The sequence below is a fragment of the Brienomyrus brachyistius genome, unplaced genomic scaffold (genome assembly GCF_023856365.1).
Source record: "Brienomyrus brachyistius isolate T26 unplaced genomic scaffold, BBRACH_0.4 scaffold67, whole genome shotgun sequence".
Lineage (NCBI taxonomy): Eukaryota > Metazoa > Chordata > Actinopteri > Osteoglossiformes > Mormyridae > Brienomyrus > Brienomyrus brachyistius.
In genome coordinates, this window is record NW_026042342.1 from 1,584,719 (window position 1) to 1,608,565 (window position 23,847).

Sequence of the window (23,847 nt, forward strand, 5' to 3'; positions counted from 1 at the left end):
TTATTTCAAAGTTAGTAAAGATTTGGATTGTTGAACCACATATTGTCACTGCACCTTTAGTGTCTGTGCACTCCCTCCTATCAGCCTTGAGTGTGTCATTCGTATATGACTCATGGTGCCATCCTGCCTGTGAGCCTGCTGCTGCACTTCCGCATCTCTCATGGTCACCGAGCCCCCCGGACTGCACTTGGCTCTGGCGTATGTGCAGGCTGGCCCATACCTATGACTGGCATGCCCGGCCAAACGGCTCCTCCTGGGCTGGCGTGATGTCATTTCCTGTTTGGTTTTCCCTGTGGGCAGGGCTTTGGGATCAGATACGAAGCAGCCCTTCGTTATAGGCGGCAGCTGGAATTCGGACAGAGACCTTCACCTCCGACCCCGGGGGGGCTGTCTCAGCGGGCACCAAACGGCCTCGAAGCCACGCCCACGGCGTCGCTCTGAACGCAGAAACGCTCGGACAAGGTCTGCGTGACACACGATCCAAGGGCCAGACCAACGCAGCGCATCGTAACACCTGGTATCTGAGCACGCTCCATTTATTCAGGCACGCGAAGAAGTGCCATAGTGACTGAAGTGGGCATGCTAACATATCCCAGCTCTGTGCTGTTAAAGGGGGCATTGGCACTTTTACATGCATCCTGTTGGTATTACGGTAGTAAAGGTATGGGGAAATACGTGTATATATATAAACGCATGTGGTAATCCCCACAATACACACGCATTTTCCTCGTAACTGCCGCGATAAGGGCACTTCCAACCTTTAAAAAGCTTTTTCGTCTGAGTTCATTGTGCCCTCTAGTGTAGGCACTAGAAATGCACGATCTTCATTTTTGAGGGCTGTTTGAGCTATATTATTATAGAGTATACCCTGTACTTAAATCGTTTATTGCACAGTGACAATGCATTTGTTTCAGAAAATCATAACTCACTCTCAGCAGCGCGTCGTGCTGCTGGTGTACACTGATTACAAACACAGTGTATTTCCTCTTTAGCCAGATATCTTCGGGAACGATAATAGCACGGTCTGGCCATGCAACTTCAGCATTTGCCCAGAGCAGGGGTTAGAGGAGCAGCCAGAGGGTGGAGGTCAGCGCGTGAGCGGCGCGCTCGTACTCGTAAGCGCGTACGCGCTCCCCCATTGATGCGCGCTTCCCGCTCGCCTATTGGCCAGTGCGCTGTAGCGCTGCCAGAAAGGGGCCGGCCGGCCTGAAGGGAGCTTCATAGAAGAAGTGAGGAGTGACGGACTGCCGGTTGGAGATAACGAGGAGCGGGGAAGGACCGGCAATAGCCGGGGCACTCGCGTCCCACACCGGCTGTCCTAACCTTAGAACTTGGGCTATTTCTAGTTTTACCGAGTATCGTTCGGGCGCCCATGTCGCGTCGCACTGCTTTTATTTTAACTCAGTTTTGTCTGGTGATTTGTTGTCCCGTGCGATGGTCTCTTTGAAGCGGCTGTTGCGGGCTCCGTGGTCACCGGCGCCGAAACCACGGTAAACAGCGACAATGAGGGCGGTGAAGCCCGAATTAGAGTGGCGTCCGCCGGCAACGCAACAGTGTGAGCTGCGGAGAGGCGCCGGGCGAAGAGCCGGGGAGTCCGACGCGGGTCGCCGCCAGTGGACGAAAGTTGATCCGCTCACAGCGCAGAAAGGGTCACCCGGTTTACCCTTCACTTCTGATCCCAGCTCCGGTAAGTGTGTAGTCGCCGTATTATAATACCTGAAAGTCCGAAATAAAGCAGCAAAAAAGTTTTCCGTCCTGATGACAACGCTTTCCGTTAAAATGATTATTCATGGAGGCGTAGCTATAGTAAATTTAGTATCCTGTCATTACATAACCAGCTTGTTTATCTTTTCTGTCAAAATAAAATAATAAAAATAAGTTTCTCATTATAACGCCTCACTGATTTAAATTGCCGTTTGGACGTTACTCGGCATAGTTTTCCGAAGAAACAGAAATAGAGCAGTAAAAATTTTAAAAACAAAAAATAAAAATTACGGTTTTGCGTTATTGAACGTGAAAGAAAAAAGGTGACGTCTCTGCGATGAAACCAAGGGGATCTGCCGCTGCAAATAAATCAAAGGGATCTGCCGCTATAAGCAAATCAAAGGGATCTGCCTGTGGAAGAAAATCAAAGGGATCCGCCGGTGCAACGGAATCAAAGCGATCTGCCGTCCTGGCTGTGTGTCCGAAACAAGTTTGTCTCTGACAATTCGACGTTTTAGTTGCGCAGAATGGAGTGACGCCTTCGTGTGTGCACCTTTAAAATAGATTACTTTGTTTATGCATAGTTTTACGTATTTATGTAATTAAGAAGTGCAAAATCTTGCTGTAATATATGCAGGCCTACATCTGAAGTTTTTACCATTTATCGTTATTCTATGTGCTGCAATTGATAGTCATGAGCTACGGTGCATATTGTTATTGTTGTAGACTGCTTTGAATGCAGTTTTTTTCAGTCTTAGGAAATGGTAGACATTCTGATAGAGGAAATGCATGTCATTTTATTCAGGATGCCCTGTGATCTTCAGCTGTGCTCAGCAGGCTCAGTCGTCTGCATAAAATCTGTCCTGTAACTCCAAGTGTGTGTCTCATGCGGCCTCAGGGATGCGGGGATCTCTCGCCGTTTACAGGCTCATGCGGCCACATGCACCGCACCTGTGCAGCCTGCGTTCACATGCGTGTGCAGATGTAAAACGGCTGCTGTTACCTTAGAAACCAAAGGGAGAAATGGTTTACAGTGTTTTGGGCCCCAGATGTGGTCTTTTTAATGATATGTGCCCTGGCAAATATTTGACACCCGCTTGACCTTTGGTAGTTAGCGGCGTTAATCAGTAGTCTGCAGTCATGGCTCACCGGCGCGGCGGCCACGTTTAGAGCGTGTCCGCGAATATGACCGCTGGTTTAACTCCTGCCCGGGTGCCCGCGGTTTGTCCTTAGCCAAGGTCACTGGGTTTTTCGGCTCACCCAGGCCCACCGCCGCCAGCTTCTTTGGGATTCCTGGAGAAGACGTGAGGGGGGGGGGGGGGGGCAGGGAAGGGCTGGAATGGAAACGTTTCCTTTTGGGGGCTAGTAGGAGGGGGGGGCTTGTCCTATCTGATAAAGAGTGGAAACACATGTGACTGCATAGTTTAGCTTCTGCTAAACAAACTCCTGTGGATTGAGGACAAACATTAGCTGTGAAGGTTATGAGCTACTCAGTAACCCCTGTGGATGGTCCAGCGACTCAGAGCGGCTTGCGTTCGCTGGGTATAGTGCGCTGAAGTCTCCCGTAATGCTAAGCGGACAAAATGGTCCTGTTCAGATTCGTCGTTCATGCTCGAAAGATTTAATGAAGAGCAGAGCGATTCTTGACGTTATGTTCAATCGCTTTGAGGTCTGGTTACTGTAGATGTAAAGAAATTAGTACAGTCACAGTGCAGTGTCAGAATTTATTAATATGTGTCTGTGTGATTGTATAGGAATCTTTTGGGGGGGGGGGGGTTTGAGATGTTTTTTTTTTTTTTTTTTTTTTTTTTTTTTTTTTGAAGCAAGGTGAATTGGGTGCCTTTGTGAATTTCAAAGGACCACGTTAATCTGTGGTAAAAACGCATTCGAATGGAAACCAAGATAAGGAAGATTCCGGACTTAATGTGGTTGGTATGGACTGGCCTGATTAGGTTTCGTTGGCCTCTGTGCCGGTATTAATTCCTCGGGATGAATGCGCGACGATTGTGAGGCGCTGAATGAACCCATGTATGAGGTATGGGATGTCGCAGTCAGCCCCCGGGATTTTGCTGTGGTGGGTGCTGCAGAGGAGGAGGACTGCCCCAGTGTAATTTCGGGGAGGACACCCTGTGACCGGAGCCCCCTCCTTATCGCTCAGAGCAAAGGAATCAAACAGTCTGGAAGTCCCAAACGACGGCACCGTGAATTTTAATCAGCTCTGAAGCTGTTGTTTATGTCTTATAAGGATGTGTAGGGTCAAGTGTTTCATTGCATTGTTTTTCAAACTTATTATTTTGACACGGTCTCTTGTGAAGGAATGCTTCTGTTTGGCCATTAGTATCTCTGACCTTGCAGCGACTTTGAGGCTTTTAGAGAGTATGAGGCAGTGTTTTGTGCGGTACAGTCTTTTAGTACATACAATCTAATAAAACATTAATAAAGAAAAGCAACCTTTGTAGTTCAACCTTTATTTTGACTGTAAAATCTGACTTCTCAGACTTTCCTCCCGACACATTTCAGTCAGCGCTGCGTGTACAAAACACTCTCAGGTTAACTTTTTTCCTGTGTATTTCTGTTTTTTCTTTTTTTCTTTCCAGGATTGTCAGGCTTGCAGGAATCTCACTGTGAATAAGGGGCTTTCAAGTGGCACCTTGGCATTGATGAAATATTCTGTGCAAACATGCCGCCGGCGCTGCCGTTTCTAGGTATTTGTGTATTAATAACGGGCTGGCTGTCAAGCCTGAGCGGGCGCCCTGGGACGGCTTAGCTCGCCCCTCCCACTGTCGCTTCGGCAAACTATATGGTTGCCGAGGGCTGAGTATTCTTGGAATGCAGAATTGCCGTGATCTGATAAAGTTTGCTTTGTTACCCCCCCTGCTCCCCCCCCCCTACGAGCTCTCCCCCCTCTGTGACCTGACCAAGGCTAAAAAAAAAAAAATATATAGCCTGGGAATTAGAAAAAGCGCGGAACTGGGGATTTATGCGTGGTGATGGCTGGGAGTCCCTGTTATAATTAGATTATTACACGTCGGGGGATTACATACGAGGCCAGCGGATTGCGTGTTGGTGGTGGAGATGCGGGTCGTAGCATAGTGGTGGTGGCAACGCCACCTACTGGTCAGTCATTAGAGGCCACAGCATTGCCACATGCTGGTTTTTTTTTTTGTTTTTTTTTTTAAACCCCTTTGGGTAACTCGGAGATCTCAGATCTGGCCTGGTAGGCAGCCATTTTTGGGTTGGGCTTCCAACTGACAGTCTAATGATTTTATGCACCAGCCTACCATAATGATGGGAGAAAGGGGGCTTGAAAAGCTGTGGGGGGGGGGGCACTCTGGCAGTATGTCCCCAAAAGAACAGCCCCTCCCTCAACCGCCGCCCTACTCTTATTAGAGTAGCGAGAAGAATCTCCGGCGGCTTTTGGTGAACGAAGTGAAGGAGGGTGATGAGTCGGCCCCCTGACCCACATGGTGACAGGCCACACGTCCCCGTGTGCTTGTGTGTTTGCGTGTGTGTGTGTGTGTGTGTGTCTGCTCAGCTGCGGTAGGGGTGTAAGCACGTGAAGTGCGGCCTCAGCACCTGCCGATTTTATGCGACGCGGCGGTTTTTTAGGATAAACAATAGCGCCGAGTCTCATGAGCGGAGGGGGTGGGGGGTTACAGCAGATGGGCCCGTGTGTTTGTCACTCTCTTTCTGTGGTGGGATGGGGGGTGTCAGGGCAAAACAGTGCCTATGTACGCTTTACACTGGCCGGTGTTATCGCTGTAAACACGGAGGTGAGCTGCTAAGCCACCCTGGATAATGGGAACACTTTTGGGACGGCGTGTGACTCCCTCAGATGAGGGACGTGGGACCTGCACGCCGGAGGCCTCCTCCAGGGGGCACTCTGGCAGTACGGGCAGCTGTAAACATCCTTGACTGGAAGCTGGTGCAGTAGAGGGGGCTTTCAGTCGGATGTTTGCAGCCGCCCGCTGCTGTTGCCGTCGAGCCTGCCGCCCCCCCCACACACGCACATTTACTCAACTGTTGTTTGCTATTTAGCTCACTCTAATGGTCATTTACCTTCGGGCAGGGAAGCCACCACGATTTGACTGGAAAGAAAATAAATAAAAAATCACCGCGATCACTGGGGGGCGTCATCTTTGATGGCCTGGGGATGGAGTAGGACGAGAGGAAAGGAGAGCTTGGCGGAGTCTGCCTTGCGGCACAGAACAAATAGTCATTATTTTGAATGTTCGGTGGCTCTTGGAGGAATCGGACCCTGGATACCGATGCTCCCATCTGAATGGAACACTCCCAAAATGGCATTGATGTACTTCTCTCTCATTTCTTTCTGTCTTTCCCGGGCAAAGACTGATGACTAAGTGTTAATATCCACCCGGTGAAATGCCAGTCTTCTGGCTGCTGTCTTTGAATGGGAAGGTAGAGGGCGCTAGGGAGCAGCAGGCCCTCGACCATGTGGGAAAACGTTTCTCTCCAGTTAGGAGTCTCTAGGAGAGATGGAGGACTTTCTCACTGGGGCATGAGGGCTGTGAGACAGATTAGCGTGATGCTAATGTTCTCCGCTCCCCTTTGTGTTACGGCGGTGGTCGGAGAAGAGCAGTGTTTTATACTGATACGAACCATAACAAACAAGTGTACATGAACCAGAGCCTTTGACTGCAGTTACCGTGGATTCGGTTGCCGTGGCTCCTGAGCGGCTCACTGACGAACATCCTGTCCAATCCCGAGGCAGACTGTGACCTTTTGCCTAGCCCAAAGACGAGTTTATTGGCTGCAGCTTTGCTTCAGTCCAGGAACTGTCTGAATCCAGGGTCAAATGGCATGTTGGGAAAATCAAAGCTGGTCTTTCTCACCCCAGACACCACCTGTCCCAGAGGTCTGGGAAATGCTTTCGGACCATACGGATGCAATCGACTCGCCACTCAGACAGCTCTTTTCCACATGGTGCATCTGTCATTAATCGGAGCTTGCCTGGACAGCAGTCGCTCTCACCACTACAAATGGACCGGCTTCTATTACACCGCGCAGTGTGAAGTGTGCATTTTCTGATGCACATCAGACAGAGCTGTACGGGGGGGATGTGTGCTGTACCATTTATCACATTTATTCGTTCTGTGCATCCAATTTAGCCAACTCACCATAACAAATATCCTTGTTTTGATTCTGCTTCAGAACTCTGGACAGTTCCTAACAAGGTGGCTGTGGTCACATGATCCCATGTAGGCGAACACCCAATGTCCGGTATAGGGGGCGGGGCCTGTGGCTCAGTGCGTCCCAGTTGGTTTGTTTTGCGCTCTGGGGGTCACTGTGTCCACTCCAGCAGCCCACGCCCTCTGAGTCTCCCTAGCTGTCAGGTCCTCCTCGATGAGGAGTTTGCAGGCAGCCTCTAAGCCCTGTGTCGGGGCAAATTGATATGGTGTGGCCGAGCAAGGGGGGCAGCCTTGGGGTTCTCCTGAGGCTCCCCATCTTCAGTACCCCCTGTCTTGTTGCCATGTTTCTGTCTCGGTAGAAATACCAGCTGAGCTGCTGACACAGAGGTCTCTTATTGTAGAAACATGAATTAAAATAATATCAATATTAAGTGATTGATTGTGATAGTGTAACAGCATGATAGTGTAGATGCAGTGTGCTGATAACCTGTACAGAGATATTTCTGTGACCCCGGGGGTGATGGTGTGACGTGGCTGTTGGGTGTGTCATGGCCACAGTGTCAGAAACCCCCACCTCCCACTGCTCCAGCCTCTCTTTGTCTTTGGGGGTCATTAAAGAGAGCAGGCAGGGCTGCTGTCTGACAGAGGAAACAGGAGGATGTGAAAAGCCCCCCATTCAGGATGGCTCCCGCTGGTAGGGAGGGGCCACATCCTCTGGTGGGGGGGGACTGATGACGTTTGTTTGGGGGATTCAACAAGGAGCCCCCCCCCCTCCCGATCCAGCCTCTCAGGGCCATCACCACACTATTTGTTTATATATTTTAGGAGACAATCGTTAGATGCAGGGTAGCTCTCCTATCTGGCCAGCAGGGGGCACTAGTAGTAGGAAATAGCTATAATAAGACCATGCTTGTGTAGCTCCCCACAATGGTCCATGTTATTGGGCTGGACGTTACCTGCATATCCCAGTAAGCCATTCCATCTCTGGTCACCCACTGGGTGGTGTCATTCTCTTGGATCACCTTCAGGCCCTCCTCCATCTCCTGTTGGGAATCCACTGCCTCGAATCTCAGGGCTGGTGGCTGTCTTTCGGAGCAGAACCCCAGGACCCAGGGACTGTAAACATCCTACACTCTCAGCTGTACCAGTGCCAGAGGCTGGGAGCAGGGTGTTTGCTCTCTCTGACCCGGAAAGACGACTTTGGCGGCAGCCGACAGGGGAAACCGGACCGGGCCACGCGCTGCGATTTGTTACCCCTCTCACCCAAGTCTCCACGGTGACCCTGAAACAAAACGCGTCCCCAGAAGAACAGCCCCGCCCTCAACCCCAGCCGTACTCTTATTGGAGTAGCGAGAAGAATCTCCCGGCGGCTTTTGATGAACGAAGTGAAGGAGGCTGTCAGTTTTTGACACCGTGGGGAAGCGCTCTGTGAAAACAGGAGTTAAAACGCAAACAATGACATGAGCCATCCGACGGGTGTTCCCCTCCATGACGAGACGGTAACAAAACACTCTGTGTCTTTCTTGGTTACTTAAACGGCCAACGCTCGCTTTCTCTGCAGAGTGTTTGTGGGATGGAGAAAAAGCCCGTGAACTTCAGATTCCAGCGTGAACTCATGCAAGGAGTTAAGGATCGTGTGCCAGCTCTGGGCGTGGCACCTACGCCAAAGGGGGCATTCCTTAGAAAGTCTTGGCGCCACTGTCGAACAAATAATTTGACCTGCCCTTCTTGTGGGGGCTGACACAGGCCCGGTAGGGCACTTGGAAGGAAGTGCTTATTTGTGCACTCCCAGAACGCTCTAAGAAAGCCTGACATTTGATTGTTTCATTTCCTCATTGTCTCTGGGGGCTCCGCTCCATGTGCCTGTGCTGCAGTGAACAAAGATCTCGAACTCGCAAGAAAATTACGCTCGCGTTTTGTCAGGTGTGCTCCTGAGAGGTTTTATTTTATCGTCGCTAGAGGGCGTAACAGAATTACTTGCACTGGTACTCAACTGGGAATTGACACAGCAGAAAGAACAGGTAGTGTAAGTGAAACTTTATGGCCATTATATTCCTGGTGAGATTTGAACTGTCAAATTGCACCACTAGAGGGCACCACCTTCCTTCTTTAAGGGGCATTGGATGATCGAAATGGGTGGATGATGAATACATGCTCACATCACATTGTCCATGTACTTTTATATAATTACCTGCGTTTAATGTAACCAGCTCATGGCTGTCAAACCAAAGCCCATGTGCATTTTCAAGATGTAGCCACATCTGTTAAAACAATTTATTTTTTATTAATATTCTCACCCAATGTGCCAAACCATGTTGTTCATTCTTTCTGAGCTATTTTCGTGGTGCCTATAAAATGAGTGTTTTGCTTTCACGCCGGTGTATGTGAAAATGGACTGTGAAATTTGCCTGCAGTGTTTGTGTGAGTGAGAAGACAGTTTAAAGGTGATGTTGAGAACAGAGCTGTGCAGAGTTTAGGGATCTGATAATCGGATCTCAAGCACCGGTGCTGGGGTGACGTTCTTTGCAGGTTGTGTGATTAGAACAAGGAAGCTATGTGTTGTTATACCCATTAGTAGCAAAACAACTGATTGAAACGCAATCTGGATTGACGTTTTTAATAATAGGAGAGTGGCTCTTACTGCCATCCTGGGTCATGTGATGTAGCTGTGAGGAACCTTGGGGAACAGGGGAGGGCCTCTCTTACCCTCTGGGGTCATGTGACACAGATCTTCTCACGGGTACTGAGCCAATCTCCCAGCGGGTGTCTCAAGGTGGTGAGACAGGTGCAGGAGAGGCTGGAAGGCAGAGAGCACCCTGGGATTGCTGTCGTTACTCTGTGGGGGTAACTTATGCAGGATGGGAGTAGGTAAAGAAAGTTCCAGTGTTAGGAAAAACTGATGATATTAGTTAATCCCCATTATAGAAAGAAATGCTGCTGCAGCCCTTAAACGACAGCTGTAAATGTACAAATCACATGTGCTATTGATGGTACAGGTAACAGCAAGAGGCAGGGTCTGGTACCTGCAGTCATGTTATCACCAGCTGCACCTAACTGTACAGTACTCCTTGTGAGTTAAAAAGCCACACTCTGTGCCTTTGCATCCTCTGTCCAGCAGGGGGAGTGCAGGGCCCAGAAAGGCTTCGGAGAGCAGGGAAAAGGACATCGGTCAGAAGAAGATGCGTCGCTAGTGTTTGAAACAAAAACTCCCTGATGCCCGACTTAAAAGAGGTGAATGCAAAAGAGAAAAAAAACTATGCTTAGCTAAGAATACAAAACAAGAACTTTAACCTCAAAGTGACATCTGTAGCGACTATATGACTGCCAGTGTGTGCTGTAATTTCTACTGTTGAACGTCACCTAATTAACGTAACTACAGCCTTTATCCCAAACCCTTTGGTGAACACTCCCTCCTTTGATGAACACTCCCTCCCCAGCAGGTAAGTGCTTATGAATGTTTACCACAACTTGACTTTTGCACCACTTTGTGTATTTTCGTTCACATGTATTTCTTGTGAAATAAATGAAGAACCTCCAAGACGAATTGATAGTGAAAATGAAAGGCATCCTGTAGGGTAAGTTCCTCGGAGCTGCCAATTCCAATTTGGGCGGCCGCAGGACGGAGATGCTTCTGCTCCTTCTGGGCTGACTGTGACTGTCGTCTTAAACGCCTTCAGTCCAGGCCTCTTCTGGCAGAGCGCGATAAACGCTGATTCTTTCTATTGCCATGTTTGCTTCTGTATTTAGGGTGATTTTAAAACAATTAAAAAAATCCCAAACTTTTAATGTGATTTGGCTGTCATCTCGAAAGCATAATTTTACAGAAACGGTCCATGTCCTTTATCACGTTTCCCCACGACGCTTCTGGAATTACACCGACGGGTTATTGTTAATACTGTAAGATGTGTTTTACTCTATGAAGTACCCAATGGATACATAAACAGTATGCATATTTAACCTGTCTGACTGCTGCTTTTTAAGTTTCTAGTCTCTAACGGTGTGCAGTGTTTATGGACTAGCTTGAGCCTGGGATAGAGTATTATATCAGTGTCATCATCACTGAATATCTACCTTCCAACCTGTTATCCTGGTAAAGGTCATATGGGGTCCTGCAGCCTATCACAGGCAGCACAGGGTACCAGGCTGGGGGATGGGATGCCCATCTATGGCATTCATATACACACACTCATTTGTACACAGCTCGAGTAAATGCCATCTGTAAATTCCCAACTGCATATCTTTGGACTGCAGGAGGAGACCAGACACAGGGGGAACTCCACACACACTGGGCAGAGACTAGATAATACATAATCTCAGAAACGTCCTGCTCACACTTCCTCATAGGAAGCTCCCGGAGAGACTCCGAGTGCCACCTCTGACTGAGTGCCTGTCCGAAAACCGGAACATTCATGAGCATCCATTTCCAGGAGACTGACCCAGATGGAATTTAAGGCACAGACCTGCGCCGGGTGGGACTGTAACATGCTGTTCCGTTAATCCATTCTTCATTGGTTACTTTCACTCATTTGGAATGGATTAAGCAAGGCATCTGTAATACTGCGGAAACAAAAAGTAGAAATGTGTCCTGTAACAGATCAACTGCTCTCATAGCCAAGTCCCATCTAATATCCTTTTCCCAGTCAATTGCAGTAGGGTTGATACCGAAGTAACGAGGTCTGTTACCATGGCTGCCATTCCAAAGTCTGTAAAGCTATAGGCGAGTCCAAGCTTCTTGTAGCTCCGAATGAGGCAGCGGGCTTCAGCATTGCCCTGCTGTCCCCCTTGCCCACCTCATGTCTGATGGGTTTGGCTGGACCAGAACCTGGTCCTGGATCTCCAGAGAAAACTATAGTCATAGACAAAATGACGTTTCATGAACCATTCGCTGTACAATTTCACGCCACTAGATGGAGCGCTCCGTACAAAAAAGGGCTCAAAGCATGTTCCAAAGCAAACCAAGAATCCCATCTAGTGGGATGCAAAAATATAGCAAGTGGTTCATGAAACGTCATTTTGTGCATCAGTAGAAAACACTAAGGAGAAACCACAGGTCTCAGAGGTTGGTGTGCAAAAGCCTTGAACTCCAGAAAAGACCTCCCCCTGTACTGTATTAATCTTTTCATTTTCCTATTGACTAATCCATTACACAGAAACATTTGCAGGATTCCTAATAACTTTTCATTCCAGTGAGACAGACCCTGCTCAGAGTACACAGAAAGTGGCAATTATTGTTGTTGCCCCCTGCTCCCTGCCTCAGTAATCATGACTATTCATAGGTGTGCTGGTGGTGATTCTGTATGATTGGTCTTCATCACGGTGATCTGCATATTAAGGGCAAACCGCAAACATAATCAGCACCGTAGGAACAAGGGACTCACACTGCATGAATATGCATAGACACCTGTGTTTTCGGAAACCTGCTTGTAAAGCCGCCGCAGGAGTTTTACACATTGAAGACTCCCAGACACTGGTGTGGGAGATGGTGGACGATTGGACTGGAGAGAAGGTAAGCGCGATGGCAATGAAGATGCTCAATTGGAATGTGCCGGAACATTCCCAACGATACAGTAAAAACGGGGTAATAACGGCGCTTCCACGTCCCTCAAATCCCTTGACCTGAGATGAAATCGTAATGTATCTGCACACAAGTAATCTTTTCTGTACTGTTACATGTTCCTTTGCCTATATTCTTTACTTATTGCGTACTTTCATTCCGTGTGCTGGGTGTCACTGCACAAGTGAGCAGTCCAGTGCACCTGCAGCGAAGATAATGGGAATGAAATCATGTTGCCAAAGTAAAATAAAGCACATAAAAAGTCAACGTCAGGTCCCACTCGAGCCAGATGAGGATTTGTACGTTTTTGTCCTGTTATGGATCATTATTTCATCACCATCAATAACGCGCTCGAAGTGGTGCCTGGTCACACAGACGTAGCCAGACTGAGTGTAAGATGTGCATTCTACAGATATCAAGTGCTGTCCCTTTGTTACACGTCATGGAAACTCGTATTGGCCTCAGCCTGTCCGTGGGGACACATCTGGAAGAGAGAAAAGCAGCTGCAGGTTTTCAGTGATGTCACGCTGACCAGATCCACACAGCGGTGTTTAATAGGATAACTTCATAAGCTATACAAGTGTTGGTTGCTTGGGCTTGAAGCGTGGGAGGGGGGTGGAGTGGATTGAGGAGCAGATGGAGGGCCGGGTCGGCAAGAGAGGGGTCTGAAAAACTGTGCTTTCATGGAGGCAGCTGTTGACAGGCGCAGCATGTGGCTCACTTTTCACGGTGTTGACGTCACCGTTTCTTCGTCCCCAGAAGGAGGTCTGAGCTTTTTTTTTTGGTGTTGCCTCGTTTTTCAAACAATGAATGTGTCGCTCGGCACTGGTAAAGACACAGAGCACAACTGCACGCGCCCCGCTTTAACATTCACGCTAAATTAATCAAGCGTGCGTGGAAGCCACTGGCTTGAACGTTGTGCAAATGCTAATCCTTCACAACTCTCGCCAAATTAGCACAGTTGATCTTCGGTGAGTCACTCTAACAAGTGCTCTGGCATCCCATCCAGAAAACTCTCAATGCTGCTCGTCAGACAGAATCCAAGGGGGATTGATAACTGCGAGATTCGCCTCGTCATCGCCATTGAACATCTTCGGCTTGCAGGCAGCTGTGTGGCGGTCTGCGGACGTGTCACTTGACACAACGCCATATAGCAGGGGTGGGCAATCTTATCCAGAATGAGCCAGTGTGTCTGCAGGTTTTTGGGATAACCTTTAGGTCAGCTGTTCAATCCCAGGTGTGAGGACTCTTCAGCCAACCAGTCCTCTAATTAGTAATCTAATTAAGGAGTTGCAGTGAAAACCCGCATACACAACAGCCCTTTTTGGATAAGATCGCCCACCCCTACCGTAGAGGAACCTCAGATTGTTAATTGCTTCTGGTGAATGTCACACAAAGCCCGCGAAGCGAACGTCGTAGATGTCACTGGGCGGAGTCACCTGGAGGATCATCAGAGAGAGAGAGGGGCAAACAGTCTGCCAGTAAACAGTCTGCCTGCAGTTCTGGATTAGTTCCGATTAGCAGTTAATTAGTTCACTTAAATCCAAAAGTAAGTCTTAGTCATCTTATCTGTCTATGACCAGTCAGCCATACAGTTAGCAGGAAGACCCTTCATAAACATTCGTAAACAGCTGCTATTTGAAAACAAGGAACATCCCAATAGACTATAAAATCGAATCACTTGGTAAGTGCAGGTGAGGGAAAAACTTGTGCACGAGTTCACAACAGCAACATCGAAGTACTATAAAAAAGTTAATGTGCAGGGGTGGGAAACCTGTTCCATGGGGGGCCGGTGTGGGTGTGGGGATTTGGGATGTCCTCCCAATCAGCCAATAACAGTGGGCCCCCAGGACTGGAGTTGAGAGCCACTGCTTTGTTATTAGCTGATCGAGAGGTCATCCCTAAAGCCTGCACCCACACCATGGATCAGGTCCCCCACCCCTGACTTAAGGATTTGTCACTAAGATACATGGTGCATCTGTAACATTTAACCACTAAGGATCAGAAGCTTTGACTGTGCATGCAGGACCGTAGCCAAGATTATTTTTTTTTAAATACCAAGGTCAAAACTGTTAGCCCTTCCTAGGTCTGCCCCATAATGGGTCATGGCTATTGGAGTCGCAGCATACATACTGAGAACCTGACTTTGGTGTCCCCAATGGTAGGTATGGGCATGTGTGCATGAACATGTGTCCAGAAATGAGGAGCCCCTCCCAACCACTAAAAAAAAATCTTGTACTGGGACCCAGTATAAGAAGCAACCACTGGTGCAGTGGGTATGGATGACAGACTGGTTCCCCACACTCTTTTCGCACTTTGCTGGTCTCCTTGTATACATGTCAGGACACTACACAATCAATGGCGCACTTACAGTGAATCACCATTCAGCACCATCACTCTTGAATAGACTCAAGAATCTCCCTCAGGTTACACTGGCAGCTGTTCCTGCAGAAGGCAGCGTTTCACATTTTCAGAATAAAGTTAATTTAAAAGCTTCATTGTGTCGCAAAAAATGTCTTTTTTGTGGTACTTACAGTTTAATATTGTAAACAGGCATATATAATAATCGGGTATTTGTGATAAACTAAACTGGTTTTCCATAATGATGACTAATTCTCTGCTGCCAGAGTGTTTAAGAAGAGCACATTTGAGTGAGGTGCTTAACCCTAATCATGAATGGCGGAAGTACTTCTGTGTAATACTGTATGCTAAAGTAGCCCTGCTTAAGTGACGGACAGTTAAAGGAGATTTCATGCTAATCTGTCTGTCCAAATCGGATGAAGAGCGTCAGCTGACCAGCGGAATGTGGAGATGTGTGGACATGGACTGGTCATCGCGTGACCTTTACTGACATTAGTTAAATGGTAACTCAATGACAATATGATGACAATATTATTTGTGTTGGTTACGGTTGCTAGTTTCAGTGATCTGACCTGGAGGCCATATCAACATGGACCACAATGGATCAACAAATGAGCAGAACAACTGAGAAGATGCGGAGTAGTATCATTAAAAATAAAATGCTACATATGATTGCTTAAATTAATTATGTTAAGCAAATAAAGAACATAAAGATACCGAAAATGATAGTCTTATAAGAACATAAGAAATTTACAAATGAGAGGAAGCCATTTGGCCCATCAAGCTCGTTTGGGGAGAACTTAACTAATAGCTTATAGAGTTGTTAAAATCTTATCTAGCCCTGAGTTAAAGGAAACCAGGGTTTTAGCTTGTGCTATACTAATAAGAAGACTATTCCATACTCTAACCACACGCGTAAGGAAGTGCTTCCTCAAATTGTCCTTAAAATGTTCTCCCGCTAATTTCTACCTATGGCCACGAGTTCTAGTATTTAAACTAATATTGAAATATCCATTTGGCTGAACAGCATCCAGACCTGTTAGAATCTTATATACCTGGATCATGCCCCACCTTAGTCTCCTTTGCTCGAGGCTAAACAGATTCAGCTCAGCTAACCTCTCATCATAAGACATTCCTCTAAGACCAAGAATCATTCTCGTAGCCTTCAGTTGCACCCTTTCCAAGGCAGCAATGTCCTTCTTAAGGTATGGTGAGCAAACCTGCACACAATATTCTAGGTGGGGTCTTACCAAGGAAATATATAATTGTAGTATCACCTCCCTTGTCTTAAACTCCACACACCTAGAGATGTAACCCAACATTCTATTGGCCTTTTTTATTGCTTCCCCACACTGGCGAGAGTGGGACATGGAAGCATCAACATACACACCGAGATCTTTCTCATAATCAGCTGCCTTTATTTCAGTGGAACCCATAAAATATCTGTACTTCATATTTATGCTCCCTGCATGGATTACCTTACATTTATCTATGTTAAATTTCATCTGCCAAATATCAGCCCAGTTGCTAATTAAATCAAGATCCCGTTGTAGCCTCGATGCTGCTAATTTAGTATCTGCTACACTACCAGATGAATTTAACCAATTTACTTTATGTATTGGTGTCAATATCTTTAATGTAAGTTAGGAACAATAATGGTCCTAAAATTGAACCCTGTGGTACCCCACTTTAAACGCTGGCCCACTGTGGCATTGTGCCTCTAATAACTACCCGCTGCTTTCTGTCTGTTAACCAGTTTTCGATCCAAACTACTACAGTTCCTAAAATCCCTGCAGCTTTGAGCTTAAGCAAGAGCTGTTTGTAGGGGACAACATCAAAGGCCTTCTGGAAATCTAAGTAGATCACGTCGTAGGCTTTTTTGTGATCAATTTCTCTTGTAGCTTCCTCAAAGAACTCAAGTAAATTAGTTAAACAATGGTCGATAGCTTTGCTGATGCTAGGCAATGATAATGTTACATCTGGACTAACAGAAGGCCAGTCAAGCACACACACTCTGTATCTATGAAACCACACTGCTGTAGCCTGTGCAGAATCTGATCTGGCGTTGTCCTGCTGAAATAAGTATGGACGTCCTGGGAAGAGACGTTGCTTTTATGGCAACATACAGTACTGTGCAAAAGTCTTAGGCAGCCAAAGAAAATGATGTTTATATGATGTTCATGTTAGAGAAAACTATGCTACTATATCTGTCACTATTGTGTTTGAGCTTAGATATTTCAAAACATCTGCCAATATCACTCCAGCATTTGCAACAGCCATCCATGCATCCATGTTTTTATAACTCAACCGCTAGCACACCTCACACAGCTAATCAATACCTTATCAACTTGTTTTAACTAATTAAATTAATTAACTGAGGTAGTGGTGAAATTTAATAAATACATGAAATAGCTGTGGTGCGCCTGAGGAGAGGTTTGGGAACTGAAGCGATGATCATCTAGCCATCCAACTAGATATCAGTAACTTTTAGGAGAAAAGAAGAAATTCTTACTAATGTTTATTGCATTACTCTTAATTTTCACAGATGCACCCCCGTACCATCACAGATGCTGGCTTTTGTGCCGTTTGGTTGATATCAATCTGGATGGTCGGTTTCATCTTTGGCATGGAGAACTCAACATCCATTTTTTACAAAAAACAAGCTTGTGAACTCATCTGATCACAGCACGCTGATCCACAGTCTTTTGGTCCGTCTGAGACGAGCTCAGGGCCCAGACAACTCGTCAACGTCTCTGCATAGAAATAACGTATGGCTTTCTCTTTGCGTAACAAAGTTTCAAGTAGGATTTCAGGATGTAGCAACAGACTGTGTTAAGTGACAATGGTTTTCAGGTGGCTATATTTGTCACAGTAGTATGACGCTTTCTTAGGCAGCGCCACCTGAGGGCTCAAAGATAATACGCATTCAACAGCCGTGTCCCACCTTGAGCTTTATGCACTGAGGTTTTTCTGCGTTCTCTGAATCTTTTCACAATTTTACGTACTGTAGATGTTGCAACACCTAATTCCATGCATCGAGGAATGTTCCTTTTGAACGAACAATTCTCCCATGAAGTTTGGCACATAAGGGTGAGCCCATCCTTGCTTGCAAAGACTGAGCTTTTAATGGATGCTACTTTAATACTCAATCATAATACCCCACCGGGTTTCATTAGCTGGCCGGCCCGAGATTTTTTAATTCAAGACAGTTCGGCACATGTGTTTACATGTATGTAACAGTTTTATCACCTTGTAAATCAGGTTTGCTAACTACTCCAAGGCTTTCAATGCAGCTAATCATAGATTTATAATGGAATAATATAGATTGACTGTAAGAATTCCTGTGTGAGCATGAGAGTCTTAAAGCATCAGTGTCACACCAAATGCCTGAGGGCTGGCGACCTTGACCTCACCTGCTACCATTAAGCCTGCTTAATATGGAATCTGCCAAACTGGTTTTACAGGAATAATCTGTGCACATATTATTTTACCTCTGCCTCAACTTTTGCTGAGTGTGTTACAGCAAATTCTAACTTTGTTTACAAAATACAGTAAGTTTGTCAGTACAACTGCTGAAAATCTTTTCTTTGTTGTACTTTTGTCAATTAAATACCTGAATAACATGATACAGATTTTTGTTTGTGCTGCATTTTAGAAAGTTTCCCGGTTTTCTAGAAATGGAGTTTGTAAATTGGTGGAGTGCTGTATGAGAAGGAAGGTTGTACATCCTATTTAAATTCTGCACTAGGGATAACACTGCGTACTGCGTTTACGTTACTTCCTGCATAATGTTGTAATACAAAAACTTGCAGCTTAAAATGCTGAAACTCATCCAGTCCGTGGACCCGGCTGAGGACCGCGAGGCACGTAAGTACGTGTTACGGGCTCAGATGCGCTTTCTGTCCCATGTCGTAATTTCCATTGCATTTTTCCATTTTAAAATGTTGTAAAACTCAAAACATATTTTTGGTGTTTAACATTTTCACGTATTTTTATGATTCGTGTATTTTTCATGCATAAATCAGTCATGGTGCATCATTAACCGCTGGCTTTTGTGGTCAGTACTATGATATTAAGTCAGTATTTATAAATGTACCACTAGGTGGCACCACATAAACAAAACGGCGGAGGGCGCCGTATTCACGCAACACACCGCAAAACCGTGCGCTTTGCTTTTAACTGCATTAGGCATGCGTAGAAAAGGAGTTTAATTGGTTTATTGACATGAATTTAAACAGCTCACTATCGTCGTTAGGGATTGTGAATATTCAGGACGGCATGAAGCCAAACCGAAATTGTTTGTCCCCGTTTCTTAAAATGGGACAGTTTTTGAGAATTATGCTGCATTGTTATGGTTCACCTTGCAACCCCATGCTGGATAAGCAGCTGGAAGATGGATGGATGGATGGATGGATGGATGGATGGATGTTTGGTAGGTAGGTAGGTAGGTAGGTAGGTAATACAGGAAATCAGCCTCTGTGTGCCCTTGCGTCAGAAGAACACGCCGTTATTGTTAGTTCGCTTCACTGGGGTGGATGCAGGTGTAGCTGCAGCTCAGCCAGGCCTTGCATCAGCACCCCATCCTCCAGCCCCCCCCCCCCCCCACCCCCCCCCCCCCCCTTCGCTGCCCTAGTCTGGACATTCAGTTCTTTAAGAAACACACCCGTTTGCTGAATAAGGAATAGAATGGATGGATGCCAGAGGCTGCCTGGTCCACCAGCTGGAAAGGAGAAGCAGAGTCAGAGTTTCTTTTTCCTTGCAGGTGCGATGGGGCTGCTGGGACATTTTGCAAGGATGATCTGGGGCTTATGTATGCCATAAAACAGGCTTGTACGGGGGGGCTCGTGCTCGTTTCCTGTCCTGCTGTGTGAGTCGCACATGTATGTACCCTTCGATAAACTGGCATCCCGTCCCCCAGCCTGGGATAGGCTCCAGACCCCCATTGTGACACTGTGCTGGATAACAGTGGTTGGATGATGCTTATATACACTCCGTTAGTCATGCAACACGTCACAGAGCTGTAAGGGTCAGATTAATTTTATCATACAAACTTTGGATTTATTTTTACTCTGAATATGTTGTTCTAAAAAAGGCAAAAAAGAAAATCAGTTTATTGAGCATAAATGTGAACTGTCTGGTTTGGGGGGGGGGGGGGGGGGGGGGGGGAAATGCAGACCGCCTGAGGGTCCCCCAGGACCAGGTTGACAAGCATTGATTATAGAGGGTTCAAGTGACTAGAGGAGACGGAACCAACCAATCAGATGTCTTGGTCCCATTTCCTCTATAATCTGATTGGCTATCTCTTTGAACCAATCATTTTTTTCTTCTCCCCTCAGAACATTTTTTTCTATAAGTAAAACTCCCACAAGCTTGAGGCTCAATGGACCCATTAAAGCAAATGTATGGGATAAAGAAGAAGCCACCGGGTAGATGGGAAAATGACAATCTGTAAATGCAATGCTTTTCAGGCTGGGCTGTAGTACATCTGATACAAGATATAACAATGAAGACACATACCTCTTTACTAAATTTTTAAATGATCAAAATGTCCTGGATAAGAATTTATGGGAAATGCATGGGTGGATGGATCTTATTTATAATGTGAAATATTTATTCTGCTATATTATTTACTGGCTTTAGAAGTGATCTACATTCATATAGTGCTACTCATTAAGGAGGAAATACCTTGTCAGCATGGGCATCGCCGCCATTAAATCTGTGGGGGACGTTTGGACCCCCCCCCCCCAAAGAAAATATTAGTTTTATGCCAGTGTGTCCCCCCTACATTCAAAATACTTCTGACACCCCTTCTTGGCAGCCTTGTGTTAGTGCTCTCTTATTAAATGCAGACCATATATTTAACATATCACTGTAAATTCCATTGGCAGAAATGTCTTTTGACGGGAACTTTGATCCTAAGCACAGCAGGCAGTATTTAAAGCAGGCTTTCTGTCAGCAAGGCTGCCGATGAAGAAAGGAGCTCAGCTGCTTCCAAAATCAACGGATGGGAAATAATAGCAAGCTGCAGGACGGAAAGCCCTTTATTACGGCAGGGAGGAGACATCATTGTGCTGCCCTCAGTGTCAGCCATCTGCACACCTGTCCCCCAGATATCCCCCCCCAGACCCGCACACCTGTCCCCCAGATATCCCCCCCCACGCCTGCACACCTGTCCCCCAGATATCCCCCCCAGACCTGCACACCTGTCCCCAGATATCCCCCCCCAGACCCGCACACCTGTGTCCCCCAGATATCCCCCCCCCAGACCTGCACACCTGTCCCCAGATATCCCCCCCCAGACCCGCACACCTGTCCCCCAGATATCCCCCCCCCCGCCTGCACACCTGTCCCCAGATATCCCCCCCCAGACCCGCACACCTGTGTCCCCCAGATATCCCCCCCCAGACCTGCACACCTGTCCCCAGATATCCCCCCCCAGACCCGCACACCTGTCCCCCAGATATCCCCCCCCAGACCCGCACACCTGTCCCCAGATATCCCCCCCCAGACCCCGCACACCTGTGTCCCCCAGATATCCCCCCCCAGACCCGCACACCTGTCCCCAGATATCCCCCCCCAGACCCAGCACACCTGTCCCCAGATATCCCCCCCCAGACCTGCACACCTGTCCCCAGATATCCCCCCCCAGACCTGCACACCTGTGTCCCAGATATCCCCCCCCACACCCGCACACCTGTCCCCCAGATATCCCCCCCTCCACACCCGCACACCTGTCCCCCAGATATCCCCCCCCACACCTGCACACCTGTCCCCAGATATCCCCCCCCAGACCCCGCACACCTGTGTCCCAGATATCCCCCCCCACACCCGCACACCTGTCCCCCAGATATCCCCCCCCTCCACACCCGCACACCTGTCCCCCAGATATCCCCCCCCAGACCTGCACACCTGTCCCCCAGATATCCCCCCCCACACCCGCACACCTGTCCCCCAGATCTCCCCCCTTAGACCTGCACACCTGTCCCCTGGTATCTCCCCCCTTAGACCTGCACACCTGTCCCCCAGATATCCCCCCCCAGACCTGCACACCTGTCCCCAGATATCCCCCCCCAGACCTGCACACCTGTCCCCCAGATATCCCCCCCCAGACCTGCACACCTGTCCCCAGATATCCCCCCCCAGACCTGCACACCTGTCCCCCAGATATCCCCCCCCCAGACCCGCACACCTGTCCCCCAGATATCCCCCCCCAGACCTGCACACCTGTCCCCAGATATCCCCCCCCAGACCTGCACACCTGTGTCCCAGATATCCCCCCCCACACCCGCACACCTGTCCCCCAGATATCCCCCCCCTCCACACCCGCACACCTGTCCCCCAGATATCCCCCCCCACACCTGCACACCTGTCCCCAGATATCCCCCCCCAGACCCGCACACCTGTGTCCCAGATATCCCCCCCCACACCCGCACACCTGTCCCCCAGATATCCCCCCCCTCCACACCCGCACACCTGTCCCCCAGATATCCCCCCCCAGACCTGCACACCTGTCCCCCAGATATCCCCCCCCACACCCGCACACCTGTCCCCCAGATCTCCCCCCTTAGACCTGCACACCTGTCCCCCAGATATCCCCCCCCACACCCGCACACCTGTCCCCCAGATCTCCCCCCTTAGACCCGCACACCTGTCCCCCAGATATCCCCCCCCAGACCTGCACACCTGTCCCCCAGATATCCCCCCCCACACCCGCACACCTGTCCCCCAGATATCCCCCCCCTCCACACCCGCACACCTGTCCCCCAGATATCCCCCCCCAGACCTGCACACCTGTCCCCCAGATATCCCCCCCCACACCCGCACACCTGTCCCCCAGATATCCCCCCTTAGACCTGCACACCTGTCCCCCAGATATCCCCCCCCCCAGACCCGCACACCTGTCCCCCAGATATCCCCCCCACACCCGCACACCTGTCCCCCAGATATCCCCCCCCCAGACCCGCACACCTGTCCCCCAGATATCCCCCCCCCAGACCCGCACACCTGTCCCCCAGATATCCCCCCCCACACCCGCACACCTGTCCCCCAGATATCCCCCCCCAGACCCGCACACCTGTCCCCAGATATCCCCCCCCACACCCGCACACCTGTCCCCCAGATATCCCCCCCCACACCCGCACACCTGTCCCCCAGATATCCCCCCCCACACCCGCACACCTGTCCCCCAGATATCCCCCCCCACACCCGCACACCTGTCCCCCAGATATCCCCCCCCACACCCGCACACCTGTCCCCCAGATATCCCCCCCCACACCCGCACACCTGTCCCCCAGATATCCCCCCCACACCCGCACACCTGTCCCCAGATATCCCCCCCCACACCCGCACACCTGTCCCCAGATATCCCCCCCCACCACCCGCACACCTGTCCCCCAGATATCCCCCCCACACCCGCACACCTGTCCCCAGATATCCCCCCCCAGACCTGCACACCTGTCCCCCAGATATCCCCCCCCCAGACCCGCACACCTGTCCCCCAGATAATCCCCCCCCACACCCGCACACCTGTCCCCCCAGATATCCCCCCCCACACCCGCACACCTGTCCCCCAGATATCCCCCCCCCCCCACACCCGCACACCTGTCCCCAGATCTCCCCCCCCCACACCCGCACACCTGTCCCCCTGGTATCTCCCCCCACTTCTGCACACCTGTCTCCATTATACACGTACCACTCTGATCCCAGGACAAACTTTACACAGCAACCTTCCTCGTCTGTCACGCCGTCTTTTCATTTTTATGTCGGGCCCAGTCACTCCATGTAAACGCGGAGGCACAGACACTACAAACTCATGCTGACTTCAGATTCAGTTATCCAGTGTCCCCCTATCAGCCTGCTGCCATCGGATCTCGTGGTGATACTGTACCTTTTTTGTGCAGCAGGTGGCAGTGTTACCTGCCCTGTGCCGATGAAGATCCTTCACAGGTTGTTTAAGAGATCTGGCTCCGTGAAAATCGGTCAATATTTTCTGCTAAAATCATTTTCTCTGAAAAAAAAAATCAGGGTTATACTTAGCTGACAATAGCATTCCATGGAGCTGTGGGCAAACCATTCTGT

General features: G+C 48.7%; 1 long non-coding RNA gene across 1 annotated transcript; it reads left to right on the top strand.

Moving 5' to 3' along the window:
• Positions 1 to 319: 319 nt before the first annotated feature.
• Positions 320 to 14,906, top strand: LOC125725469 (uncharacterized). The gene is made up of 2 exons (XR_007387496.1): positions 320 to 1,687; positions 9,970 to 14,906. It is a non-coding gene; the product is annotated as an uncharacterized LOC125725469 (long non-coding RNA).
• Positions 14,907 to 23,847: the final 8,941 nt, after the last annotated feature.